Raw genomic sequence first — 27,085 nt, 5'->3', positions numbered from 1 at the left:
AAAAATAAAAAAAATGCCTCGCCATTAATAATTGAATCAAATTGAAAAAATAAGAACTTAAATTCTGTTAATTTTTTTAATGTTGAGATATCAAATTGAAACATAAACTAAATGTTAGGTATTATTTTGAAAAACAATAAAGTTTAGGTACCAAAAAGAATAAAAGAAATACTTTAGATACTAAAGTTTAGTTTACCCACTTGTAAAACAAGTTGATTAACGCTGCAATGACGAAAGTCGCTATGTCAGCAGCGACTTGGACTTCGTTGCTTGTCTTCTACCGGGTAGTGGTACTGGTAGCCATGGCTGCTAATCGATTTAAACTATAATAAAAAAGGCATTTATATTTTATTATTTTAATTTTTGTAATCTATCATTAAACTTGAATCTATTATCACGTTCACAAAAAAAGAACCTTGAATCTACCATCTTAATTTCAGCCCCTAGAAGTTAGAACAGTCGAAGTTCATCGCCGGAACTGAAAGAAGGAGAAGGAAAAAGAAAAGAAAAGAAAGAGGATCAGAGAATGGGGAAGGAGATTGCTTTACCGATGGTGGGGATGGTGATGGCGGAGTGTGCTCAAGTTGGACTAATTATAACGGGAAAAGCTGCAATGTCCCACGGGATGCCTAATTTGGTCTTCATCTTTTATTCCAATGCTCTTGCCTCTCTCATTCTCCTTCCTTCTTCCTTTCTCTTCCACAGACACCCTTCTCTTCCCTCTTATTATTACCCATTTCTCCATTTTTCTTTAATTTCCATTTTCTTTGCAGATCGCACCGTCCTCCGCTCACTTTCTCTATTTTCTCTTGGTTTTTCCTGCTTGACCTTCTTGGGTATGTATTATTGATGGCAATTATGGTGTTTTTTCAATTATATAACAATGGGTTCGAGGGTTTTATTGGTGATTTGTATGCAGTTGTTTTGCCCAGATTACTGGGTATGCTGGGTTATATTATAGCTCGCCTACTCTTGCAACTGCCTTGCTTAATCTCATCCCAGGATTCACCTTCATCCTTGCTGTTGCTTTCAGGTTATTTTCTCTTGCCTCTATTGTTTTTGGTTTAATGCTGTTGAATCTGATAACTCTAGATTATTATCATGTTTTCTATTGGTTCTCAATTGAAGTCTCCATTTCCAGTTTCTTTTCCCCTCTTTGTGTTGATGTCTAAACTGATTTTCGTTCGGATACGAAATTTTTAATTGGCGGGAAGAGTGATATGAATAAATATTTTTTTAAATGTTTAAGGAGTCGCCATCAGCCTTTTGGGTCAGGTAGGTCGAATACCTAAAAATAATCTTTTAAAAGATTTTTTAAGAAACCATCAGTTAAAAGATAAACTGGTCAACGTTTTAACCAAAAATTCATTCTTTTTAATAATAAAAAGGGGTTCGTGGTCGATTACATTTGAGGAAGGATTAACACTCCACAACGCCCAAAATTGATACTCATTAATTATAAATTCTCTATTATTGGAATTTAAAAATTCAAAAATATATTTAAATCATAATCCTGTCATTTCAAATTTATTAATGTAATTTTAAGAAAATATATTAATATATATATTTTTATTTTTATAAATAAGATATTTATTTACTTAGAAATATCAGAAAAAAACTTCTAAATGCTTTAAGACAACCAATTTCTTAATATTAAGAAATAAATAAATAAAACATAAAATAATATTTATAAAAGTACAATATTTATTTATAAAAGTAAGATATTTATTTATTTAAAAATATCAGAAAATGGACATCCAGTTGCTTTAAGACTGACCTTTCTTAATATTGAAAAATAAATATTAAAACATGATTTATATTAAATATGTATACAATTTTTAAGCATAATATTTATTATTATTATTTTTTTAAAATACCAGAATATGACATCTAGTTATTTTAAGACTGCATTTTTCTTAATATTTTAAAAATAAATAAATATTGTTATCTAATCAAATTATAAAAATCATAATATTGTATTTCACGTAAATATTAGTGAAAAACATAAATAATAAATAAATAAATAATTAAGTAAATTACTAATTTAAACATATTAAAAAATAAATGATAAAAATTATAATAAAATTGCAATAAAATGACCAAAATAACATGAATTAAAACTTACAATATAATTTATTTAAATTAATGAACATAACTCGAAATATTATAAAAATACAATTAATAATAGTGTAATTATCCCTTTATTAATCAATGATTAGAATAATAATTATTAAAATTAAAGGCTCTAACTCGAATAATAAAAAAGTCTGAGTGCTAATAACGTAATTTAGCCTTATTTAATTAATTCATGTTAAAATAATAATTATTAAATGTAAGTGACTAAATTAGGTATTTACCCTAAATATATATATATATATATATATATATATATATATATATATATATATATATATATATATATATATATATACAGATAAGGACTGAAATAAAATAAAATAAAATTACGAGACCAAATTAAAAGGATTAGCAATTAATTCCAGTGACTAAATTGCAATGTTACAAATCTATGAGTGTTGCGGAAATGATTTTCCCAAAAGGGAAATTACACAAATACCCTCCCCAAAATAGCATCGTTTGGGAGAGGGTATATAAACCCTTTAATCGGCCCAAGAGGGTTATTTTTCTCTCATTTCTTTCTTTGGGTTCCCTCTCTAACGAGAGAACCCTCTACCTTCTCTCTAAAAGGCTCTGCTCGGAGGGAGCCCGAGCACCGACTGGCCGCCGTGCTCCGGCGCCGGTCACGACCTCCGACCACCGTGAACAGTGGCCGAAAATTACGACCCTATACCTAAAACGTAGATCTAGAAGTCCTAAAACCCAATATGAGGTTATTTTAACCTAAAACCCTATAATGCATCGTAAATCTACAGTTTTCACATTCGACTTTTCGATTCTTCGGTGGCATTTGAGGTTTTTCGATGACAGAGTAAGTTCTTCCTCTCTCTTCTCTTTTATTTTTGTTTCTGGTTGCGGTGTTGTGGGTTCGCTGGGTTGCTGTTATTCGTTGTCGTATGGTTGATGGTCTTTGTCTTCGATCTCTTGCTCTCTGTCGCTCTACCTTTTTTTTTTTGTTTTGCAAGGAAGGGTGGCCATTTATAGGCCTCATCGGAACTCCCTTCGGTTCGGTCTCAAGAGTGAGGGTCGGTGAGTCACCGAGCTATGTGGTGACTCACCCCATAGCTGCGACGTGGACGATCGTTTGGGTCTTCTAGAAGCTTCGTCGTGGCAGTAGGGTGTTGACGTGGAGTGGTGACAACAAGGGAGGTGGCGACGTGTCCCTAGGGTGATGATACCCTAGGGTTTCATCTGGAACCTCTGGGGGCCGTTGGATCTAATCAGATCCAACGGTTGATAGAGAAGGTGGCTGTTGGATTGAGGTATAAACCCTAATTTGGTTTAGGGTTTTATTATTGGGCCGGTTGTAACTGTAATCGGGCCCTAATTTTGGGCCTTGTATTCTTTATTTAATAATAATAATATATAATATATATAATAGATATTATTAAATAATAATAATAAAAATAATAATAATAATTAAAGTAAAATAAAAAAAATTAGTGTTTACAGCTGCCCCTCTTTGCTCATTCTTGTGTTAACAAGACTAGAGCAAATACGAAAAAACAATAATTTTTCATTTGACTTCTTTTGAGTAAGATGGAAATGTTGAAAACATTCTGCATAGAGGTCTTATGAATGGCCCGGAGGTCTTATCATCTTGCACTGTAGGTCTTAAAGATGACCCAGAGGATTTAAGATCAAGAAACCTTTGAAAATCAGTTTATTAAAATCTCATTTGAAAACATCCTGCACTGAAGGTCTTATAAATGACCCGGAGGTTTTGAGAACATCATGCACTGAAGGGCTTACAAATGATCCGAAGATTTTGAAAACATCATGCACTGAAGGGCTTACAGATGACCCGAAGGTTTTTGAAAACATCATGCACTGAAGGGCTTACAGATGACTCGAAGGTTTTGAAAACATCATGCACTGAAGGGCTTACAGATGACCCGAAGGTTTTTGAAAACATCATGCACTGAAGGGCTTACAGATGACCCGAAGGTTTTGAAAACCAAAAATCTCCCGAAGGCTTTTTGAAAACATCATGCACTGTAGGTCTTACAGATGACTCGAAGGTTTTGAAAACATCATGCACTGAAGGGCTTACAGATGACCCGAAGGTTTTTAAAAACATCATGCACTGAAGGGCTTACAGATGACCCGAAGGTTTTGAAAACCAAAAAGCTCTCGAAGGCTTTTGGAAAACATCATGCACTGTAGGTCTTACAGATGTATGAAATAGTTTACTAAGTAAGAAACTATGAAAATCATTTCTTACTATTCAACAATTTCATTTTTAGAAAAGATTAAATGAGAAATTTTGGAAATCGTTTTCTCATTGAAATAACTTGTTGATTGGGTAACATGCCCTAAAATAAAGATAATGCTCATTCTTGTGGATTGCGTCCATCTATTCTTCAGATGTTTTCGTGATTCCTGCATTTGCGGTTTTGAATACATTTTTCTTGTAAGGTATTTTTCACCATGAATCTTTTTGTTCATACGAAGATCTGTAAAACTTCATGTTTGAATGCACTCAGATGTATCAATGTAATGCATTGCCTATTGTGTAAATAATATTCTTATGAATGCATGAATGTTGATGCAATCTTCATTTGACTTCAAAGTGGTGAACTTGGTCTTTCTTTGGATATCAGTGTAGCAACCTATGCCATAAATCTGAAGAACCATTTGATCAACTTGTATTTTTGTGTTTTCTTTGCTTCATTAAAATATCAGAAGAAATGTTTCATTTATGGAACTCTTGTTGTAGTCAGAACTATGACCTTGATTCCCCATTCAGTCTGAATAAAACCGACTTTCTTTATCTGGATTTGTATAGAAATCCAATAAAGCTTTCATATTTAAAAAGAGAATATATCATCTTTGAAGAGTGTAGATGTAGATATGTCATACTCAGTAAAAATTAATTAGGATAACAATGTCTTTTCTGATTTGACTCTTGCAACACATTATAAGGAGGATGTATCCTAATTCCTTTCATGTCTCCACATCTAATCAGATCTCGAATAAGGCAACTTGAACCATATCATGTTGAGATGTTTAACAACAACCTGTCATTCAACTTTAGTTGGCTCTACTAGTTTTTTGTTGTTAAAAATTTCAGCTTCCCTTCTGTGGAAAGAAATCTTCATCATATCTTACTTCTGACCTTAGGGTTGAAGAAAACATACTTTATCTTGCAACAATAAATGGAAACCATATGATCACAACATTGGTTCAACATCAGAATAACTGGTTCGTAAAACATTTGACAATATATTCATTCTTTACTGTGGCTCCTGCCCAGATGTTCGTAAAGCATTTGACAACACATTCATCATTTTCTGTGATTTCTGCATATATTTCTGATCAATGAAGTTCTTTGCACAATATTCAAAGCTTTTATATGATGTCACAAGACCATTTAAGAATAAAACTCAAGGGGAATACAAGTGAGATGTTGGTGTGTTTCATGACCAAAATGTTGGTCAAACTCACAAAATACGCTACTGACGAATTGAATAAGAGATACCAACTGATCTTGATATCATCTTGAGCAAGGGCAAGTGTGATATCGATCACGTTTTCTTCCATAATGAATTTTTTAGGAAGTAGAAACACATCAACTATAGGAGCCATGTACAGAAAGAGGTCCATGGAATTATTATTGTTGTGGATGAAGCACACATGATCAAACCCCATAGATTAAAACTCAGTTCATCTTGACTGGTAATGATAACTCCAGTAACAAATAAGGGTAATATACATAAGTTAAGCCTCTCTCTTCAATGTCATCAAGTAAACAAAACTGATGTGAAAAATGATTTTGTGGCCTCAACAGCATGATTGAAACTAATTACCAGAAACCTCAAAGAAATATGTACAATCACTACTGACACACAAAATACCAACAGTAATGTAGCTTACAAAGAACACGCTGTCATGTGACACATGGTTTAAGAAGATTGGGTATTTGAAACCATACTTGCTGAGTGGATATTTGTTCAACAATATGATCATAATGTAACTGCCTGATGAACGAAACAAATAGGTATAGTCAGCTCGACTGTCATTGCTTCACCATTTTCATTATTCATATCTTTCTGTCTCATTGGAAATATTTGCTCAAGTCCATGATCTTTAACACAAGATGATATAGGCCTTTAACATGCCCCAGTATTTGCTAATACAAACGTTCAAACTACATTAACATTCCTGATTCTGATTGAAAGGGGCTTTCATCATGCTCCAACATTGCTTCTTGTTAATCTGAGCCTTTAAAATGCCCCACATGGATATGTCTGAAGTAACCTTTAAAATGCCCCAACATTTGCTGATACAGATGTTAAAAGCGTGCTCAACATTACTTCTTGTTGAGATGAGCCTCCAAGAATGCCCAAATATTCATATTACTATGAGCCTTCAAAAATGGCCCACCATTTTATTTCTGGTTGAAATGGACTTTCAAGATGTCCCGCATGGATCTGTCTGAATTGGGCCTTCAAAATGCCCCCAACCTTCTAAACTGTAAGGCTTACTTTCAATGTTTGTTTGATTTCAATCTCATGATCCTCACGAGGTCCAATTTTACTAATACCCCATTGCGGGTACTCGTGGCTCTATCCGTGCCCGAAATCTGTTAATCTTGAATGCTCTCATTCTGGTATTACAAAGCATCATTGTTATCAAGTAATTTGAGGAATTCTCTTCATGTTGTCACAAACTTAAGAAGTAATCAATCATTCTGACAGAAATGTCTGAGATATGTGCCTCTTCTGAATAAGGTGCCCATTCTTTGGATCTGGAGGGATCTAATCGGACAAAATGGTGTAAATCGCTTGGTAATTCATTTCAGGCTGACACAGTGAACCTTGCTTTCAGTGAAGGCTCTTGAAAAGTCAACACTCATGCAACATGTTGATTCTGATAACTACTTATATGATTTTGAAGCGATCTTTCAGGATGATTTCACAGATATTGATAGTTTTTCTGATATCGAGGAAATCCTGAATTCTTAATCTGATGAGGAGAATAAACTATTATACTTGACGAAAATGAGGTACTCAGAGGCTGAAGCTTCAATAGCCATAGAGAGATGTGGTACGGATTCATCAATTGCAGAGTTGACAAATTTTATATGTGCTGCTCAAATGGCTAAGGCTGTTGACGCACTTCTTCCGGTAGAAGATAGGAAGCCATTATGCAATAACTCCAATTACAAGAAAAGGCGAAACTCAGGCTATGATTTTTTTGAAAAAGAAGAAGCAGAGGAAGCTTGAAAAGAAGCTTCTTAATGAAGACGATCATGCAGTTCATCTTCCAAATCCAATGATTGGTTTTGAGGTTCCTACTGAATCAGATCAGATAACTAAAAGAATACTTCAAGAAGATGCTATTGGGCCTCCTTATTTCTACTACGAGAACATGACACTTGCTTCAGTTGGTGTTTGGACTAAAATGTCACGGTACTTATACAATGTAGAGCCAGAATTTGTAGATTCGAAGTATTTTTGTGCTGCTATACGGAAAAAAACTATATTCATAATCTTCCGATTGAGAACATATTTCATTTTGTTCCGCTTCCTCCATGCGCCATACATGATGTTTTTCCATTGATAAAAAATTGGTGGCCTTCCTGGGATCCAAGAACAAAGTTGAACTGTTTACAAACATGTACAGGAAGTGCCAAATTGACAGAAATGATCCGTAAGGCTCTTGAAGCTTATGACGATGAGCCACCTTCGAGTGTCCAGAAGTATGTTCTTGATGAGTGCCGAAAATGGAATATGGTATGGGTTGGAAGAAATAAAGTTGCTCCACTTGAACCTGATGAGGTGGAAATGCTTCTAGGTTTCCTTAAAAACCATACACGAGGAAGAGGATCTGCTAAAGACATGTTCCCCGGTGGTATCAATGTTTTGTCTCTTTTCTCTGGAATCAGTGATACAGAGGTTGCCTTTTACGTTCTTGGCATACCTTTGAAAGCAAATATGCAAGAACTGAATAGTGATCGGTTGGAGCAATTGATGAGATCTATTGATTCGACCTTGTTGTTAGTGACATCCAGTGTAACAACCTTACCAGAAGCAATAAACATCATCAGGATGTACTAGAAAATCTTTGTTGGTGCATTTTCTTGCAATGACTGCTATGGTGGCTGCCTCTTCTATTGCTTTAAGATACACACCTACTGTCCCACTTTGCTAAGGGACATGGATTGATGGCTGGGGAGAATAATTTGTCTGGTAATGCTTATCGCCCTCAGCATGAGATAAATGATAATCTTTCTTGATGGATGTCACAAGAGATATTTACAAGCTCAATTCTCTAGACTTTCTGGACTCTCAGACCCCTTGCCTTCAAGAATATGAAATGCTTCATCTTTTTGGCATCACTTTCTTTTTTCTACAATAGAAGTAGAATAGGAAACAATTTACTTTAGGGGCCTTTCTCATTTGAGACTGTCCTGTTTGAAAATGATTTTCCCTTCTTTATTGAAGAATTATAGAATTTTGTAAAGTATTGCCCTTTACAGGTTCACAATAGAATTAAATCATAAGACATGAAATTAATGAATATCAAATAAATCAACAACTCTTTTAAATCATTCAAAAATCATAGTCCTATGGCAAGTGTCAAAATTATTGAATGATTTAAGGTGTAGGTTGATTATGGTAAAGTAAGGTCTCTTAGGTTAGTCCAACATATATGTCTCTTTGGGTTTCCATTAACTTGAAGAAATAATTGTTATGCTTTTCTGCTAGAGATACTTCTCGTTGTTATGCTCATCTTGTAGAGATACTTCTTGTTTCCAGAGTTTCAGGAACATCTTTGGGATGTGTGGTGCTTCATTTAGAGCTTAAGATCGTCTATTATGTCGCTGTTGCACCATTTAATATTTGAGCCGCCTTTTCAGGTTTTCAACTCGAATCCTCCTTTGGTTTCAAGATGTTATTCAAAATTTACATCTTGAACCCCCCCTTTTATCATTTTTCATATCATGCATTAAAGATTTTAAAAACCAATTTTTGCAAATAAAAATCAATCTTGAGAGGCAGAATGAATTATGAAGATATTCTCTTTTAATTAGATGCCTTCAATCTTTCTTTGCTTGACTTGGATATGCTTTGCTGGGGATTTTTCCATAAGATTCATTTATCTCCAGTATTTCTTGCGCTTCTTGTTGAATATGAATCTTTGAACTAATTGTACTTGATCAATCTTGTAACTTGAGGCTCTATGAGTCGCTTATTTTGATTCAATTTTTTCCTTTTTTTCCTTTTTTTTCTTTTTTTCTTTCTTCTTCTTTTTTCTTCTTCTTCAAGTATAATATTTCTTGACAGAATATGAGTTTATTTGGTTTCTCAGAACTTTCTCATTCATTTCTGCCAAAATCAATGCTCCTCCGGAAAAGGCCCCTTTTTACAACATATGGCCCTTCCTAATTAAGCATCCATTTCCCATGGAAATCTTTATGTATAGGTAATATTAGATCACCCTCTTGGAACTCTCACGGGTGTATTTTCTTGTTGTGATCTTTCATCATCCGTTTCTGATGCATCTACCCATAGTAAATAGCTTTCAATCTCTTCTCATCAATAAGGTTTAATTGATCAAATCGAGCTTGGATCCCTTTAACCTCCTCCAATTTTACCTCCTTCAATATACAAAGTGGTGGGATCTCAACTTAAATTGGTAAGATTGAACAATAAGGTATTGTCCCAGTGATGTTTGAACAATATTTCGATATGCGTATAAGGCAAAAGGTAGCTTATCGTGCCAATCCTTGTAAGTTTCAGTGGTCTTTGTAATGATCCTCTTAACATTCTTATTTGCTCCTTCAACTTCCCCATTCATCTTTGGGCGATATGTCAATGAGTTTGCATGCTTAAACTGTGCAAAAAGTTCAGTCGTCTCATATGTAGAAGTCTTTGTAAAAAGAGGGTATCTCCAGGGGGATGAATATTCAAGATTAACTTTCATTTACATGAAAACAATGTAATTAATGCATGATATATTTATTTAAATCAATCCTTTTTTCTTCTTTGAGTATGCCCTAATCACTCGAAATTATCTTCAATAAATTGATCCATGATGCCTCTTCTCGTCTCTTCTTGCAGGAAGATTCACGGATAATTAAAAGTTTGGTTCTTTTGAGGTCATTTGGTTTATGATGGTTTTGTATTTGGAAGGACAAATGTATGACTTTTGAAGTCGTGTATGTGGTGGAAGGTAGTATCATCAATCAGTAAACATTTGGAGTTGGTCTCTCAAAAATAGGTAGAGACATTTCTTCAGAGTAGTGGCAGGATTTGGTTTTGGTAAGGGTTAAGTAATTGGCGTTGGATGGGATATGGAAGATATAATTTTACCACTTGCCAAAGATCTATAACTCTTGAAAAATTAAAAGAATATTTAATCTACTTGATACTAAAAAATTTCAAGATTAAAACTTAATTCCTTGTTCATAACCATAAAAGTAACACAAAATTATTTATTGCACAAAAAGCGGAGAAAAGAAACAAAAAACAAGTTCAAACAAGATGCTGAAAATGAAAGGTACTACAGTGGTAGATATCAACTTCCAGTCTTTTATCATGCCTCATTACTCCTATAATGTTAGGTGTGTAATAGGACTAGGGTTTTCATCCTTATTTATCCCCCATTTATTGATCATCTTTTGTGTCAACTTTCCCTTTTCAACAAGCATCTCTATTTCCTTTAACAGTTGCCTACAATTGCTCGTAGAATGCCCAAATATTCCCAAATGGAAATCACAAACACTATCTTGATCATAACTATGTGCAGAAGGGTTTGATGGAATTTTCATAGGTCTTGGTGTGATGTATTGACCCTTAATCAAATGAGGGTACAAGTCTGAAATGGAAGTTTGGAACACTTCTAAAGTTTTCCTTGATCGCATGACTTTCTTTGGTCGATTCGAACAAATACTTGCTCTTTTTCTTTTGCAGTAGCGGGGATTCTGGATGCGACATTCATTTATATCATCCACTTTCGATTTTTGATCCGTCGGGCTCTTAGATGTGACTTCTGAGTTTCCTTCGTTGATTACATTTTTAATTAATTCTCCACTTGTCACAAGATTCTCGAATTCCTTCGTCGGATTTGCCTGCATTAACTCGAAGAAAGGAGCGGGAAGGGAATCACGAAACATACGTGATATCTCTTTTTCTAACATGGGAGGTTGAACTTGTGCTGCCACTCCTCTCCATCTTAAGGCATATTCCTTAAACCCTTCATTGGCTTTCATCTTTACTCCTCGAAGATTCATCCGTGTTGGAGCTAATCCTTTAACATACCTATATTGTCCCAAAAATGTATCAGCTAGATCAACCCATCTCTTGATCTGTTCTTGGGTCAACTGATTATACCAGACTACTGCTGGTCCAATGAGGCTATCATGGAAGGAGTGAATTAACATATCATCAGAACTTAAATATCCCTCCATTTTTCGGCAAAACATTCTCAGGTGGATTAGAGGACAACTGGTGCCATCATATTTCTCAAAATCAGGCATTTTGAATTCATGGAGAATAACCAAATCTGGAACCAAGCTGAGCTCTCTTGCTTCTATTTCTTTGTGGAAGGCATTAACATCTTTCATATTTCTGATTGCTTCATCCATCCTCTTGAATCTCTCCTCATATTGTGAATAATTAATGAGGCTATTCTTTGGGTTCGAGTGGGATGCCCCAGGGTTTGTTATTATTTTCGACTCCTTAATCTGACAGCATGGTTGCTCTTTATCAGTTATCTCTTCTTTATCAGATGTCATCCTCTGAATAATTTGATTTGGTCCATCTGGTACTGAATCCGATGATTCTTTCCTTGTATCCTGAGGTAACCCTGTCAATTGTTCTAACCACTGATCTTGTAGTCCCTTATAAGATTACTCTATTGTTTTCACGATGATGATACAGTAATATGAATAAATGATCTCGTTTTACTGTTACAGAAACCTCTCAGGAATTATTTACATGTTTTTATAATTAATGTATATAACAATACTTAAATAAATAAATGTAATGTAAATGCAAAATGGCATAAATACAAAAATAAGAATGCAAACTGTGCAATGCAAATATGCAAATATAAAATGAAAATGTAAATGAAAAAAAAAATGCAAACATAACATAAAAAAATAAGAATGCAAAATGCAAATGCAACAAAGGTGTTACTCAAGAGTGATCATATTAGAACAGATTTCATTGAAAACAAAAGTTTCCGTGCAACAAACAAAACTTTTACATGTAAGGGATATATTTCACTCCTAACTTCTCTATTTCGCTTAAAAGCCAAATTAACTTCCACTCATGCTCAGGTGTGAAGTTATCAATCTGCTTTAACTCTCTCGTGAAGCCAGCTAAGTCCACCAGCTTATGAGCCACATTGTTTACTTAAACAATAGCTTTCTTCATGATATTCTCTTTTTCCTTCATCTTTTGTGTCAATTCTCGGAATTGTAGACAATGTTGTTCATTTTTTCTTGCGAGAGAATCTTTGTGCAAGAAGTTCTCGTACAAGATCTCCGTAATCATCTAAACATTTCTTCAATGTCTTGTTCTTAGCTATAGTAGCTTTTAATTCAGTATCGATCTCAAGCTGATGGATCTGATATGATGCTTTCATGTTGGTTATAGCACTAATGAACTTTTGACTGTCGACTTGATATTTTCTCGATTCAATGACAATTGTATTGAGTCTTTCTTCTGTAACTCGTAAATCATGAGAAAACTTCTTGGCTCGACCTTCATGTATGTTACAGTTCTTTTTCAGTTTAGTGACCCATATTATCCACTCTTCTGGGGTGTTTCCCATGCCAGCATTTTGAAATGCTTGACTAACCTTATGAAAATCTTCCTGCATGGTTTCCATTTTGGTGCTCAATTTATCGTTTTCAATCTTTAAATGACGTATTTGAGCCTCAGACCTCGACAAATCTTCTTCTTTCTGGGCGCCCTTACTGATATTCTTACCTTTGAATACTTTTGGTATTAATATAGCAGGACATTCAGTTACCAAACTAGGTCGATTATTTACATGATCCAAAAGACTTTGGACTCGACGTTTGAAGGCAAGACAATTCTCAATGGTATGTCCTTGAGCTCCGGCATGATATTCACAATAAACGTTGATGTCATACAAATTCGGATATGGAGGTTGGAACGGTTTTATGTAGTACGGAGCCACTTCTCGTGCTTCAAGTAGCTTCTCATGCAATTCTTTATATGATATATGAATAACATCAAAATGAGAACCACCTTTTATATTAGATTGAACCTGAGTTTTAGACGTCGGAAGTAGACTAAACTTAGATGGTTTCAGATTACATGATTTCTTCTCATCTCTGGGAGCTTTTACAGTTGTCACCATTTCTTTGGTATCTCCAGAAAATTTGTGAATACGAATGATAACTGTCTGTAATTTCTCAAATTGGTTTAAATCAGAAGTCCCTTGCATATCTGAAATTGCAGGATTATCTTCATTGAGTTCTCTCTCTTTTTGTGCTGGAATCTCCTTTCCTTTGGCCAAAACAAATATTCTACACATCATTTTGGACACCTGTTCTCTTATTTTTGCTCTTCAATGGGCATACAATCTTTGGGTGCATAACTCTCCTCTATCCTCGGAGTTCCCTCATGATGTCATTCCATGGTTGCGTCATATTTTGTTTGATCATAAAATTTTTTGTCCATTTATAATTTCTTTCCAATTTGATGAACATTCTTTCCAGTTAACACCTTTTGGTTATGACATGATCATGCAATGCAAACAAAAGAAATCAATATAAACAAATTAAAGCAAAACAAAATGTATGAAAAATAAAAATAAAAATGAGAAAGGAAAAAAATAAATTGGTTAGTACCATTTAATGGAAAGAAAAGCTCCCATCTATCAAGGTATAAATCCTAACCTTATGCTTCCTAGTTCCATGCTTTGTTTGGAAAAATTAACTTAACTGCATGATTTCTAGTTCGTAGGCATTTATTAAGAAAAAGAAAAAAAATCAAATAAATTAGAACTTATTTCTCCTTTGTGTAAACCTATGGACAGAGGTTCAATACTGTCTTAGATCAGGAGAATTTCTAGGGTTTATTATATCCAGGGTTTCAGTTCTAAGAGTAAAGGTACTCGAACTGTCCTTGTTGGTGCCCCCTCAGGCTGCCAAACCCTCAATCCTAGTCCATCACAGACTTAAGCGGACCGAGTTCAATTCGAGGGGATACATTTCTCTATGCCCGACACGGAGAATAAATTCTCACGAAGACATGGAGCATATGAATCCCGAAAGTTACTTGCTAGGTCTGACACGGAGAATAAATTCTCACGAAGAAGTCGCTTTCACTCCCGGTTAAAAGGGACAAGCTTGATTATAAAGCTTATGTTATGCAATGCAAGTGTTATGTGTGAGGAGAAATATTCAAACCTTTGACAAACAAATAAAAATGAAATTTAATAACTGAAAATAAAATAAAAACAATTAATAAAGAAGAATATAAAAATATTATGAAAATCATAAGTAAAAAAAATTTGAAAGCAAAGAATTATAAATTAAATATATGAATTTTTAATTTCTGATTGATAGAGACAATTTATAATTAATTCTAAAGCTTGACCCATCCCCAGCGGAGTCGCCAAGCTGTCGTAATCGATTTTCGCCCGGGCACGAAATTTTTACTTGGCGGGAAAAGTGATGTGAATAAATATTTTTTTAAATGTTTAAGGAGTCGACATCGGCCTTTTGGGTCAAGTAGGTCGAATACCTAAAAATTATCTTTTAAAAGAGTTTTTAAGAAACCATCAATTAAAAGATAAACTGGTATGTGTTTTAACCAAAAATTCATTTTTTTAATAATAAAAAGGGGTTCGTGGTCGATTACGTTTGGGGAAGGATTAACACCCTCACAACGCCCAAAATTAGTACTCATTAATTATAAATTGTCTCTATTATTGGAATTTAAAAATTCAAAAATATATTTAAATCATAATCCTGTTATTTTAAATTTATTAATGTAATTTTAAGAAAATATATTAATATATATATTTTTTATTTTTATAAATAAGATATTTATTTACTTAGAAATATCAGAAAATGACTTCTAGGTACTTTAAGACAACCAATTTCTTAATATTAAGAAATAAATAAATAAAACATAAAATAATATTTATAAAAGTACAATATTTATTTATAAAAGTAAGATATTTATTTATTTAAAAATATCAGAAAATGGACATCCTGTTGTTTTAAGACTGCCTTTTCTTAATATTGAAAAATAAATATTAAAACATGATTTATATTAAATATATATATATAATTTTTTAAGCATAATATTTATTATTATTGTTTTTTTTAAATACCAGAATATGACATCTAGTTATTTTAAGACTGCCCTTTTCTTAATATTTTAAAAATAAATAAATATTGTTATCTAATCAAATTTTAAGACGGCCGTTCACGGTGGCCGGAAATTATGATCTTATCCCTAAAACATAGATCTAGAAGTCCTAAAACCCAATATGAGGTTATTTTAACCTAAAACCCTATAATGCATCGTAAATCTATAGTTTTCACCTTCGACTTTTCGTTTCTCCGGCAGCGTTTGAGGTTTTTCGACGACAGAGTAAGTTCTTCCTCTCTCTTCTCTTTTATTTTTGTTTCTGGTTGCGGTGTTGTGGGTTCACTTGGTTGCTGTTGTTCGTTGTCGTATGGTTGCTGGTCTCTGTCTTCGGTCTCTTGCGCTCTGTCGCTCCGCCCTTTTTTTTGTTTTGTAGGGAAGGGTGGCCATTTATAGGCCTCATTGGAACTCCCTTCGGTCCGGTCTCAAGAGTGAGGGTCGGTGAGTCACCGAGCTATGTGGTGACTCACCCCATAGCTGCGACGTGGACGGCCGTTTGGGTCTTCTGGAAGCTTCGTCGTGGCAGTAGGGTGTTAACGTGGGGCAGCTTTCTGAGGCGGCGGAGTGGTGGTAGCAAGGGAAGTGGCGACATGTCCCTAGGGTGATGATACCCTAGGGTTTCATCTGGAACCTCTGGGGACCGTTGGATCTGATTAGATCCAACGGTTGATAGAGAAGGCGGCTGTTGGAATGAGACACAAACCCTAATTTGGGTTAGGTTTTTATTATTGGGCCAAAACTAGGCCGGTTGTAACTGTAATCGGGCCCCAATTTTGGGCCTTGTATTCTTTATTTAATAATAATAATATATATAATATATATAATAGATATTATTAAATAATAATAATAATAATAATAATAATAATAATTAAAGTAAAATGAAAAATTAGTGTTTACAGGGGAGTTGATATATTCATGGAAGATGGAACTAATGCCATTTAATTCAACTAGATTAGGGATAATGTATAAGAGGACCATGGAATGTAAGGCTATTTTATCTATGTACATATTCAGGCATGGTTATGGGGTGTAATTCTCGAAATATAGGGGAAAACTTGAGTTGGGGAATTGAGCATACTCTTGTCGGACACATCCCGGAATTCTGGTATGCAAATATCTGGACCAGATGTGACAGTTTGAAGTAATTTGTCTGCAGCCATTTCTGGTTTTTTTATATACCTCATAATTCCCCTTGGGATTGTATATCTAATTCAGAGATATGGTTCCTTAAAGGAAGTAGATTGCAGTCCCTAGGAGGCTGCCGGCTCTTATTAGTATAGAAGGGGATACATGGTAAATTGGGAATTTATTTAAATGACAAATTTGTTTGGTGTCTTCGCCACAAATAGTCAAAATTCATCTCTGCAATCTTCTTACACCAGAGGTTCCTTCTGATGAAGGTTTTCCCTGCTTTTCATTCTCGTTTTGACAACCTGTTGAATAGACAAGGACTAATACGGAACTCCTTTTAGCTGAGAAAAACACCGAGATCAAGATAGACCTAGTTATACGTATAGTTACTGCATTCTTATTTGTGTACGTTGAACCCAGGTGATAATGCGGTGTACTATCTGGAAGAAATTCCAGTTTAATTATGGTTCGTGTTGGTTTTTGTGTTTCCAAAGAAAAAAGCACTTGAGAATATGTTAAACTTTCTAGTTTCTTCTACATTTGTCGCTATGAGGCTTTGCTTCCTGTTTCTGTCCAATCTTCCCCTGTTATATTATCTCTAATTATGTCAATGCATGAGCTGTGAAAGAACTGGATCTTTTTTTTTTTTTTTGCATTTTACATACGTGTCATGTACAAAATATTGAACTCCAAGTATGTACTTGTGTAACGGTAGCAGAAGATGAAATATATGTCTGTAGATTGGTTTAAATTGATGCATTTGGTGATTTCAGGATGGAGACACTGAATTTGAGAAGTAGCACTAGCCAAGCCAAATCAATGGGAGCCATAGTGTCAATTGTTGGGGCTTCATTGTGACTTTCTATAAAGGCCCATCACTTTTGATGGCACCCCCACATTCAAGCTCACCTCATTTACTTCTCGGGCAGCAGTCCAATTGGATCGTTGGAGGATTTCTCCTTGCTGCTGATTGTGTTTTGCTTCTGCCTGGCTCATTATACAGGTGGAACCCTCTTCTTTGTATGTAGAAAATTGAAGTATGTTTCATCATGATTTAGCACTTCAAGAGAAAGGAAGTGATTGGTGTTTCTTATTTTCCAGGCATCGGTCCTTAAGAAATTCCCAGCTGAGCTTTCTGTTGTCTTCTATTATTGCTTCTTTGTCACCCTTCAGTCGGGAATAATCTGCTTGGTCATGGAAGGAGATCTTAGTGCTTGGAGCTTTAAACCGGATGTGAGATTGGTTGCTGTTGTATACTCGGTAAGTGGTCGAGAGTTCAAAATCTTCATTACTACATAATTTGACTGTTTGGTACTGCAAGCTTATCCTAATTTGCACCCAGTTAATTAAGAGCTTTAACATGGGAAATCGTAGGATGTGTTTGGCTCTGCATTCCAACTGGGGGTTTCTACTGGTGCATGCATCGGACAGGACCGGTGTTTGTTGCCATGTTCAAGCCTTTGGGAATCATTGTTTCAATTGTCATTGGTGTTATCTTCTTGGGGGATACATTCTATCTTGGAAGGTGAAGTATTCATCACTCACTATCGTTGTTATTATGGTAGTTTTGCTGTGTGCACTGTTTAGTACGTGTTGCTGCTGCTGCTTCCTTACGTCTTGGTTTTGTAATTAGAGCTCCTTTCAGCTGTGGGATAGAGATTGGAGTCTAATTTTTATTTCTCATGTATCATTTTGTTCTTTGTATTGTTAACAACCCTCTTATCACTTACAAAAGAAAGTTAAAGACAAATAAGCTTTTGTTTCGAACGTGTTACAGTTTAGTTGGTGCAATCGTCATTGTTAGTGGGTTTTACTCGGTGATGTGAGGGAAAGCAAAAGAAGGGAAGTTAGACGCGCATACTCAGGAGATGGGATCGGAATCAGACGGTCAAAACGTCGCTCTCTTGTCAAAAGATACCGGAGAACCATAGGAGTTTTGTGCAGTCAATCAAAAACAGGTATCTCATATTGATTGTTGTAGTAAGGGGACTTGTAAAGTCGAAGCTAAAAGATGCCATCGTGTCGTCTTCTAGTAACCACTTGACGACTTGGCTCGCTTTTCAGTATAGGGTTCGATTCTTTTCCTGATAATATTCCTAAGGAAGACCATATTTGTGTTACAAGCCTGGCATTATGTTCATGCAATAGGATAAATTAAATGAACCATTGAGGCATAATTTTATTGTTTTGAAATGTAGCTTTTCCTTTTCAGTTCTTGTAAGCACTCAGATCGGTTATTGCTTCAGGTTTACACATCAGGGTAACTAAAGATATTTCAAATATATGAAATAACTTCGAAAGCCTCTAAAAATCCTCAAAATGCACTAAAATCTTCAAAAGAAAACAACACACGGCAGCAAACAAGATACAAGAATGAAGTAAACTTCTCATACAACAATCAAGCAAAGATTGGTTAGCAAAACGAGATGTTAACACAAACACTGAGTTTTGGTAAATCACTATCTTAAAAGTAAATTTGTTCCGATAAATGTAATCGTTGCACTGAATGATGTCCTAAGGTCAACACAATACTTCTAGAAATTGTATACCCAAAATCTGGATTGAATGATAGTGATATTACACTTCCCTTGAAAACAAAATTGAAAAACAATGATGAAGCTTTGAAAAGTGATAAGAATGTAGAGAGAAAATTAAAGAGAAATTATTTTCGGATGACTGAATGAGAAAATTTCTTTCTAAGTTCACAAAATCTAATAAAAGGTTTTACAAAATTTCTTTTGAAAAATAATACGTGTGCGGTACATGTCAAACATAATTTGATCTAATTCAAGCATGTAGGTGTAGACATCAATTTTTTTTCATTTTAAGTTTATTATTATTATTAAAATTATTATTATTATTATTATTATATTATTATTATATATTATTTATTAAATATTACAAAGCCCATTTACAACCCGATTACAATTGGCCCAGCAGAACCCAAACCCTTTAGGGTTTGTAACATTCAGCTAGGGTTGTCTAAACCCTAGCTTCCAGACGCGGCGCCCCCCTGAAGCCACCCCGACGACCGACTCTCTGATGCCAGATGGTCCAACCAGTTGTTGCCGACGCTTCAGTACTGCCACGACGCCGGCCTCGTCGAGCTTTCCAGAAGCCAGCTGCCTCACCAAATCAGTGCTCTATGGTGAGTCACCGCCATAGCTTGGTGACTCACCAAAGATGCTACCCATGGGACCGGTCCGAGGAGTACACTGTGGTGGCTATAAAAGCCACCACTGAACCTGCAAAGGAAAACCAGCAAGAACGGAGAGCAGAGAACAACAACAAACAGAACAGAAAAAAAAAAGAGGGAGGAGAAGAACACAAACGAACAACAACAGAGAAAAGATACGAAAAAAAAAAACACAGAAAGCTACCAACGATCCCAATCAACGACAAACCAGTAAAAAAAAAGAAGAAGAAGAGAACAGAGGAACTTACTCTGTCATCAGAGAACACCAAACGTCGCCGGAGAACCGAAATGCCGAAGGTGAAAATCGTAGATTTACGATATATTATGGGGTTTTAGGTTAAAATAACCTTAGATCGAACCTTAGGACGTTTAGATCTACACTTTGGGGGTGTTTTTGGTAAATTCCGGCCACCGTTACGGTGGCCGGCGGCGGTGGCCGACGCCGGAACAAGGTGGCAAACGGTGGCTGGTTTCCCTCCGGCGAGGGAAACTTAGAGAGAAACGAGAGAAAAAAATTTTCTCTCGTTTGAGAGAGAGAAGGGAGAAAGGAGAATGAGAGTGCTGGCCCTTCGGGCCAGCCGTTTGGGGTTAAATGCCCTCTCCCAAATGACGTCGTTTTGGGAGAGGGGTATTTCTGTAATTACCCTCAAGGGTAAACCCTTTCCGCAACCCTCTATATTTATAACTTTGCAATTTAGTCACTGAAATTGATTTTTAATCATTTCAATTCGGTTTTATAATTTTATTTAATTTATAATTTAATCCTTGCCTGCTTATATAATATTTAGGGTAAATACCCTTTTTAGTCCTTACCAGTATTAAATAATATATTTAGGTAAATATCAAATTTAGTCCCTTATAGTTTAGTATTTTTTATTTTAATCCCGTATTAATTAATTAGGTTAAATTACACTATTAACCATTATCTTTCATAATATTTCAAATTATTATCTTTATTTTTGATACTTTATATTTAGTTTTATAATTTTAATTTCTTTTATTTTGATCATTATTTAATTACAATATTATTTTGTTATCACTTTTATATTTTAATTATGGCTTTAATTATTATTTTATTATTATCTTAATCTTATAAATATATTTATATTAAATATTATAAAAATTATAATTTATCTAAATCATTTTTATGAAAAATTATTATATTTTTAATATTTATTTATTAATATCGAAGAAAAGAACTGTCTTAAAACACCTAGAAGTTCTTTTCTGATATTCTTAAATAAATAATTATCTTGTTTTTTTATAAATTAATTATTTTTTAAAAAAAATGCTTTTTTTAGTTATTTATTTATTAATATCGAAGAAAAGAGCTGTCTTAAAGCACCTAGAAGCCATTTTCTGATATTTCTAAATAAATAAATAATTTATACATATTAACATATTTTCTCTAAATTATTTAAAATAACATAATTATGAATTAAATATATTTTGAATTTTTAAATTTTTAATGATAGAGACAATTTATAATTAAAAAGTACCAATTTTGGGCGTTGTAGGGGTGCTAATCCTTCCCTAAACGTAACCGACACGAATCCCTTTTTATTATTAAAAAGAACGAATTTTTGGTTATAAACGCAGATCAGATCATTTTTTAATTGATGTTTTTTTAAAACTCTTTTAAAAAAATAATTTTTAGGTATTCGACCTACCTGACCCAAAAGGCCGATGGCGACTCTCAAATTATTTTCAAAACCATTTATTCACATCAATTTTCCCGCCAAATAAATTTTTCGTGCCCGGACAAAAACCGGTTACGACAGCTTGGCGACTCCGCTGGGGACTGATGTTGTCAAACTTTAAAATCAATTATAAATTGTCTCTATTAATTAAAAATTAAAAGTTAATATATTTAATTTTTAATTCTTTCTTTTCAAAATTTTTATATTTACTTATTATTTTCATAATATTTATATGTTTCATTTTACTTGTAAGTATTTTATTTCGTTATTTATTTTTCTGTCAAAGGTTTGAACATTTCTCCTCACACACAACACTTGCATTGCATAACATAAAACTCTATAATTGAGTTTGTCCCTTTTAAGTGGGAGTGAAAGCGACGTCTTCGTGAGAATTTATTCTCCGTGTCAGACCTAGCAAGTAACTTTCGGGGTTCATATGCTCTATGTCTTCGTGGGAATTTATTCTCCGTGTCAGGTATAGAGAAATGTGTCCCCTCGAATTGAACTCAATCCGTTTAAGTCTGTAATGGACTAGGATTGAGGGTTGACAGCCCAAGGGGACATCAACAAGGACAATTCGAGTACCTTTACTCCTAGAACTGAAATTCTGCATATAATAAACCCTAGAAATTCACCTAATCTAAGACAGTACTGAACCTCTGTTCATAGGTGTACACAAAGGAGAAATAAGCTCTGCTTTTAATTTATTTAATTTATTATTATTTTTTCTCCCTGAATAAATGCATGCGAACTAGAAATCATGCGGTTAGTTAATATTTCCAAACAAAGCATGGAACTAGAAAGCATGAGGTTAGGATTTATTATATACCATGATAAATAAATTTTGTCTTTCAATTAGTTGGTATTAACCATTTCATTTTTTCTTATTTTCCCATGTATGTTATTTTTGCTCTAATTTGTTTAAATTATTTTCTGTTGTTTGCATTGCATGATCATGACCAAAAGGTGTTAACTGAAAAGACTGTTCATCAAATTAGAAAGAAATCATAAATGGACAAAAAGTTCTATGATCAAACAAAATCTGATGCGGCCAAGAAAAGACATCCTGAGGGAACTCTGAAGATAGAGAAGAGCTATGCACCCAAAGATTGTATGCCCATTGAAGAGCAAAAAGAGATACGAGAAATAAGAGGGCAGGTGTCCAAAATGATGGATAAAGTATCTGTTTTGGCCAAAAGAGAAAAGATTCCTGCACAGAAAGAGAGAAAGCTTAATGAAGATAATTCTGCAATTTCATATATGCAAGGGACTTCGGATCTTAACCAATTGGAGAAATTACAGACATTCATCATTCGTATTTACCAATCGTCTGGAGATACCAAAGAAATGGTGACGACTGTACAAGCTCCCAGAGAAAAGAAGAAATCATGTAATCTGAAATCATCAAAGTTTAGTATGCTCCCGATATCTAAAACTCAGGTTCAATTCAAGATAAAAGGCGGTTCTCATATTGATGCTATACCTATATCATATAAAGATTTGTATGAAAAGCTACTTGAAGCACGAGAAGTGGATCCATATTATATAAAACCGTTCCAACCTCCATATCCAAATTGGTATGACATCAACGTTCATTGTGAATATCATGCCGGAGCTCAAGGACATACCATCGAAAATTGTCTTGCCTTCAAACGCCGAGTCCAAAGTCTTTTGGATCATGGAACCTTACAATTTATGGTAAATGATCGACCTAGTTTGGTAACCAAGGGTCCTGATAGATTAATACCAAAAGTCTTCAAAAGTAAGAATATCAGTAGGGGCGCCCAGAGAGAAGAAGATTTGCTGAGGTTTGAAGCTCAAATACATCATTGGAAGATTGAAAATGATAAATTGAGCACCAAAATGGAAACCATACATGAATATTTCCAGAAGGTCAGTCAAGCCTTTCAAAATGCTGGTATAGGAAACACCCCAGAAGAGTGGATATCAGGGGTCACCAAATTGAAAAAGAATTGCAACATACATGAAGATCTTCTCCAAAAACTTTTTGAACACAAATGTTCTCTCACAAAGGAAAATGATCAACTCCAAGAATTAACATAGGAGATGAAAGAACCCCAGAATGTCATGGAAGAAGCTGCAGTCCAGACAAGCAATATGGCCCATAAGCTGATAATCTAACTTGGTTTTAGAAAAGAAAATGGGAAAGTTATTCCCTATATGTAAAGTTTTGTTGAAGTTAGGATTAAAAGTTGTCCCCTACATGTAAAAGTTTTGTTTGATGTACCGAAACTTTTGTGTTCAATGAAATCTGTTCTAAGATGATCACTCTTTAGTAACACCTTTTCATACATGCATTTACATTTTGTATCTGTGCATTTTCATTTTATATTTTTACTTTTTATATCTTTGAATTGCACATTTTGCATTCTTATTTTTCCATTTATGCATTTTTTACATTTTTATTTAAGTACTTTCATGTACTTTAATTATAAAAACATGTTAATAATTAATGAAAGGTTTTGTAACAGTAAAACCAAGGTCATTCATTCATATTACTTTACTGTCATCATGAAAACAATGGAGCAATCTTATAAGGGACTACAAGACCAGTGGCCAGAACAATTGAAAGGGTTACCTCCGGATATAAGGAAAGAAACATCAGATTCAGTACCAGATGGATCAAATCAAATTATTCAGTATGTGACATCTGATAAAGAAGAGATAATTGATAAAGAGCAATCATGCTGTCAGATTGAAGAGTCGAAAATGGTAAAACCCTATGGGGCATCCCAATTGAACCCAAAGAATAGCCTCATTAATTATTCACAATATGAGGAGAAAGTCAAGAGGACAGAGAAAGCAATCAGAAACATGAAAGATGTTAGTGCCTACCACAAAGAATTAGAAGCAAGAGAGCTTAGCTTGGTTCCAGATTTGATTATTCCCCATGAATTCAAAATGCCTGATTTTGAGAAATATGATGGCACCAGTTGTCCCTTAATCCATTTGAGAATGTTTTGCAGAAAAATGGGAGGATATTTAAATTCTGATGACCTGTTAATTCACTCTTTCCATGATAGCCTTGTTAACCCAGCAGTAGTCTGGTACAATCAGTTGACCCAAGAACAGATCAAGAAATGGGTAGATTTAGTTGATGCATTTTTAGGACAATATCGGTATGTTAAAGGCTTAGCTCCAACACGTATGGATCTTCGAAGAGTAAAGAAGAAAACCAATGAAAGATTTCAAGAATATGCCCTAAGATGGAGAGGAATGGCAGCACAAGTTCAACCTCCCATATTAGAAGAAGAAATATCACGTATGTTTCGTGATTCCCTTCCATTGCCTTTCTTCGAATTGATGCAGGCAAATCCGACAACTGAATTCGAGAATCTAGTGACAAGTGGAGATTTAATTGAGAATGTAATCAATGAAGAAAACTCAAAAGTCACATCCAAGAGCCCAACGGATCAAAAAGCGAAAGCTGATGATGTGAATGTATGTCGCATCCAGAATCCCCGCAACTGCAAAAGAAAAAGAGCAAGTAATTGTTCGGATCGACCAAAGAAAGTCAAGCGATCAAGAAAAACTTTGGAAGTGTTCCAAACTTCTATTTCAGACTTGTATCCTCATTTGGTTAAAGGCCAATACATTACACCAAGACCAACTAAAGTGACATCAAACCCTTCTGCTCATAGCTATGATCAAAATAGTGTTTGTAATTTCCACTTGAGGGTAAAGGGGCATTCTACAGGAAATTGTAGGCCACTGTTAAAAGAAATTGAGATGCTTGTTGACAAAGGGGTTTTGACACAAGAAATGATCAAAAAATGGGAGGGTGAATGAAGAAAAGAACCCTGATCCTATTACATACCCAACATTATAGGAATAATGAGGCATGATAAAATAAATAAGTGGAAGTGTTATCTACCACTGTAGTACTTTATGTTTTCAGCATCTTGTTTGAACTTGTTTTTTTTTCCTTCCTCCACCTTTTGTGCAATAAATAAATTTGTGTTGCTTATTAAAGTTATGAGCAAGAAATCAAATTTTAATCTTGAGATTATTGAGTATCAAGTAGATTAAATGTTCTTTTAATTTTTCAATAGTTATAGATCTATTGGCAAGTGGTAAAATTATATCTTTAATATCCCATCCAATGCCAATTACTCAAACCAAATCCTGACACTACAAAGATTCTGAAGTAATGTCTCCACCTGTTTTTGAGACACCAACTCTAGATGTTTACCTTCTCGGGTAGAGTCGATTGATTGATGATACAACCTTCCACCATATACATGACTTTAAAAGTCACACATTTGTCCTTCCAAACACAAAACCATCATAAACCAAAAGACCTCAAAAGAACCAAAATTTCAATTATCCGTGAATCTGACTGCAAGAAGAGACGAGATGAGGTATCATGGACCAACTCATTGAAGATGATTTTGGGTGATTAGGGCATACTCAAAGAAGAAGGGGAAAGTGATTGATTGAAATAAATATATCATGCATTAATTACATTTTTTCATGTAAATAAAGTTAATCTTGAATATTCATCCCCAATGGATACCTCTTTTTACAAAGGTTTCTGTGTATGAGATGATGAACGGCATTGTTTCATTTATCCCTTAATATATATATATATCCTTTGTTGTCCCCATTTGAGCCTGAATAATTTTTCTTCTAATTCAACCCTAACCAAGGATCACCCTCTACATTGGGGGGCAAGGTAAAGGATATTGGCTCACAGGAATAAAGATTGTCAATACAGTTTTATTACGAAGACAAGTTTCCATGAAGTCATGAAAGTTTTGAACTATAAAGTATGTCAAATACAGAGTGCTTGAAGATCCATCCAATCAAGAATAATGGAAAATCTCCAAAATGCAAAAGGAAAAGGAGGTGCTCAAAGCAATTGAAGTATTATACTCATCCAGCAAAGAAAAAAAAATTGAATCAAGATGGGTGAGCCTCAAGTTACAAGGTTGATCAAGTACAAACAAGAAAAGCAAGAAATGTTGAAGATATGAGAAAATGGAAATAAATCCAAAATTTGGCAGTCTAGAGGGATCCAGTTGATGGAAAATTCCCCAGCAAAGCAGATCCAAGTTAAGCAAGGCAAGATTGATGGCATCAGAATGAATTGATCCTTGGTTTGATTACCCTTAAACACTTATTTGGGCCTTTTTATCCCTTTCTTTCGTAACCATAAGCCATGTCCTACGTTACGTACCTGAAAAGTCCATTTTAATCATACATGGATTTCTAAGTAAAAGAGAATATCTTTAGAATTCATTCCGCCTCTCAAGATTGATTTTTATTTGCAAAAATTGGTTTTTAAAATCTTTAATGTATAATATGAAAAATGATAAAAGGAGGGTTCAAGATGTAAATTTTTAAATAACATCTTGAAACCAAAGGAGGATTCTAGTTGAAAACCTAAAAAAGGTGGCTCGAATAATGAATGGTGCAACAATGGCATAAGAGACGATCTTAAGCTCTTAATAAAGCACCGCACATCCCAAAGACGTTCCTGAGAGTAGGGAAACAAGAAGCATCTCTACAAGATGGGCATAACAACTATTTCT

The 27,085-nt window shown here is 34.5% G+C and overlaps 1 pseudogene; it reads left to right on the top strand.

Annotated features, from left to right (window-relative positions):
• Nucleotides 1-526: 526 nt before the first annotated feature.
• On the top strand, nucleotides 527-18,715 carry LOC120143889 (annotated as a pseudogene).
• The last annotated feature ends 8,370 nt before the right edge of the window (nucleotides 18,716-27,085 follow it).

Source organism: Hibiscus syriacus, unplaced genomic scaffold (assembly GCF_006381635.1).
Source record: "Hibiscus syriacus cultivar Baekdansim isolate YM2019G1 unplaced genomic scaffold, ASM638163v2 tig00110864_pilon, whole genome shotgun sequence".
NCBI classification, from domain to species: domain Eukaryota; kingdom Viridiplantae; phylum Streptophyta; class Magnoliopsida; order Malvales; family Malvaceae; genus Hibiscus; species Hibiscus syriacus.
Note: the sequence above shows the minus strand (reverse complement) of the source record. Positions and strands in the feature narration are given on the sequence as shown.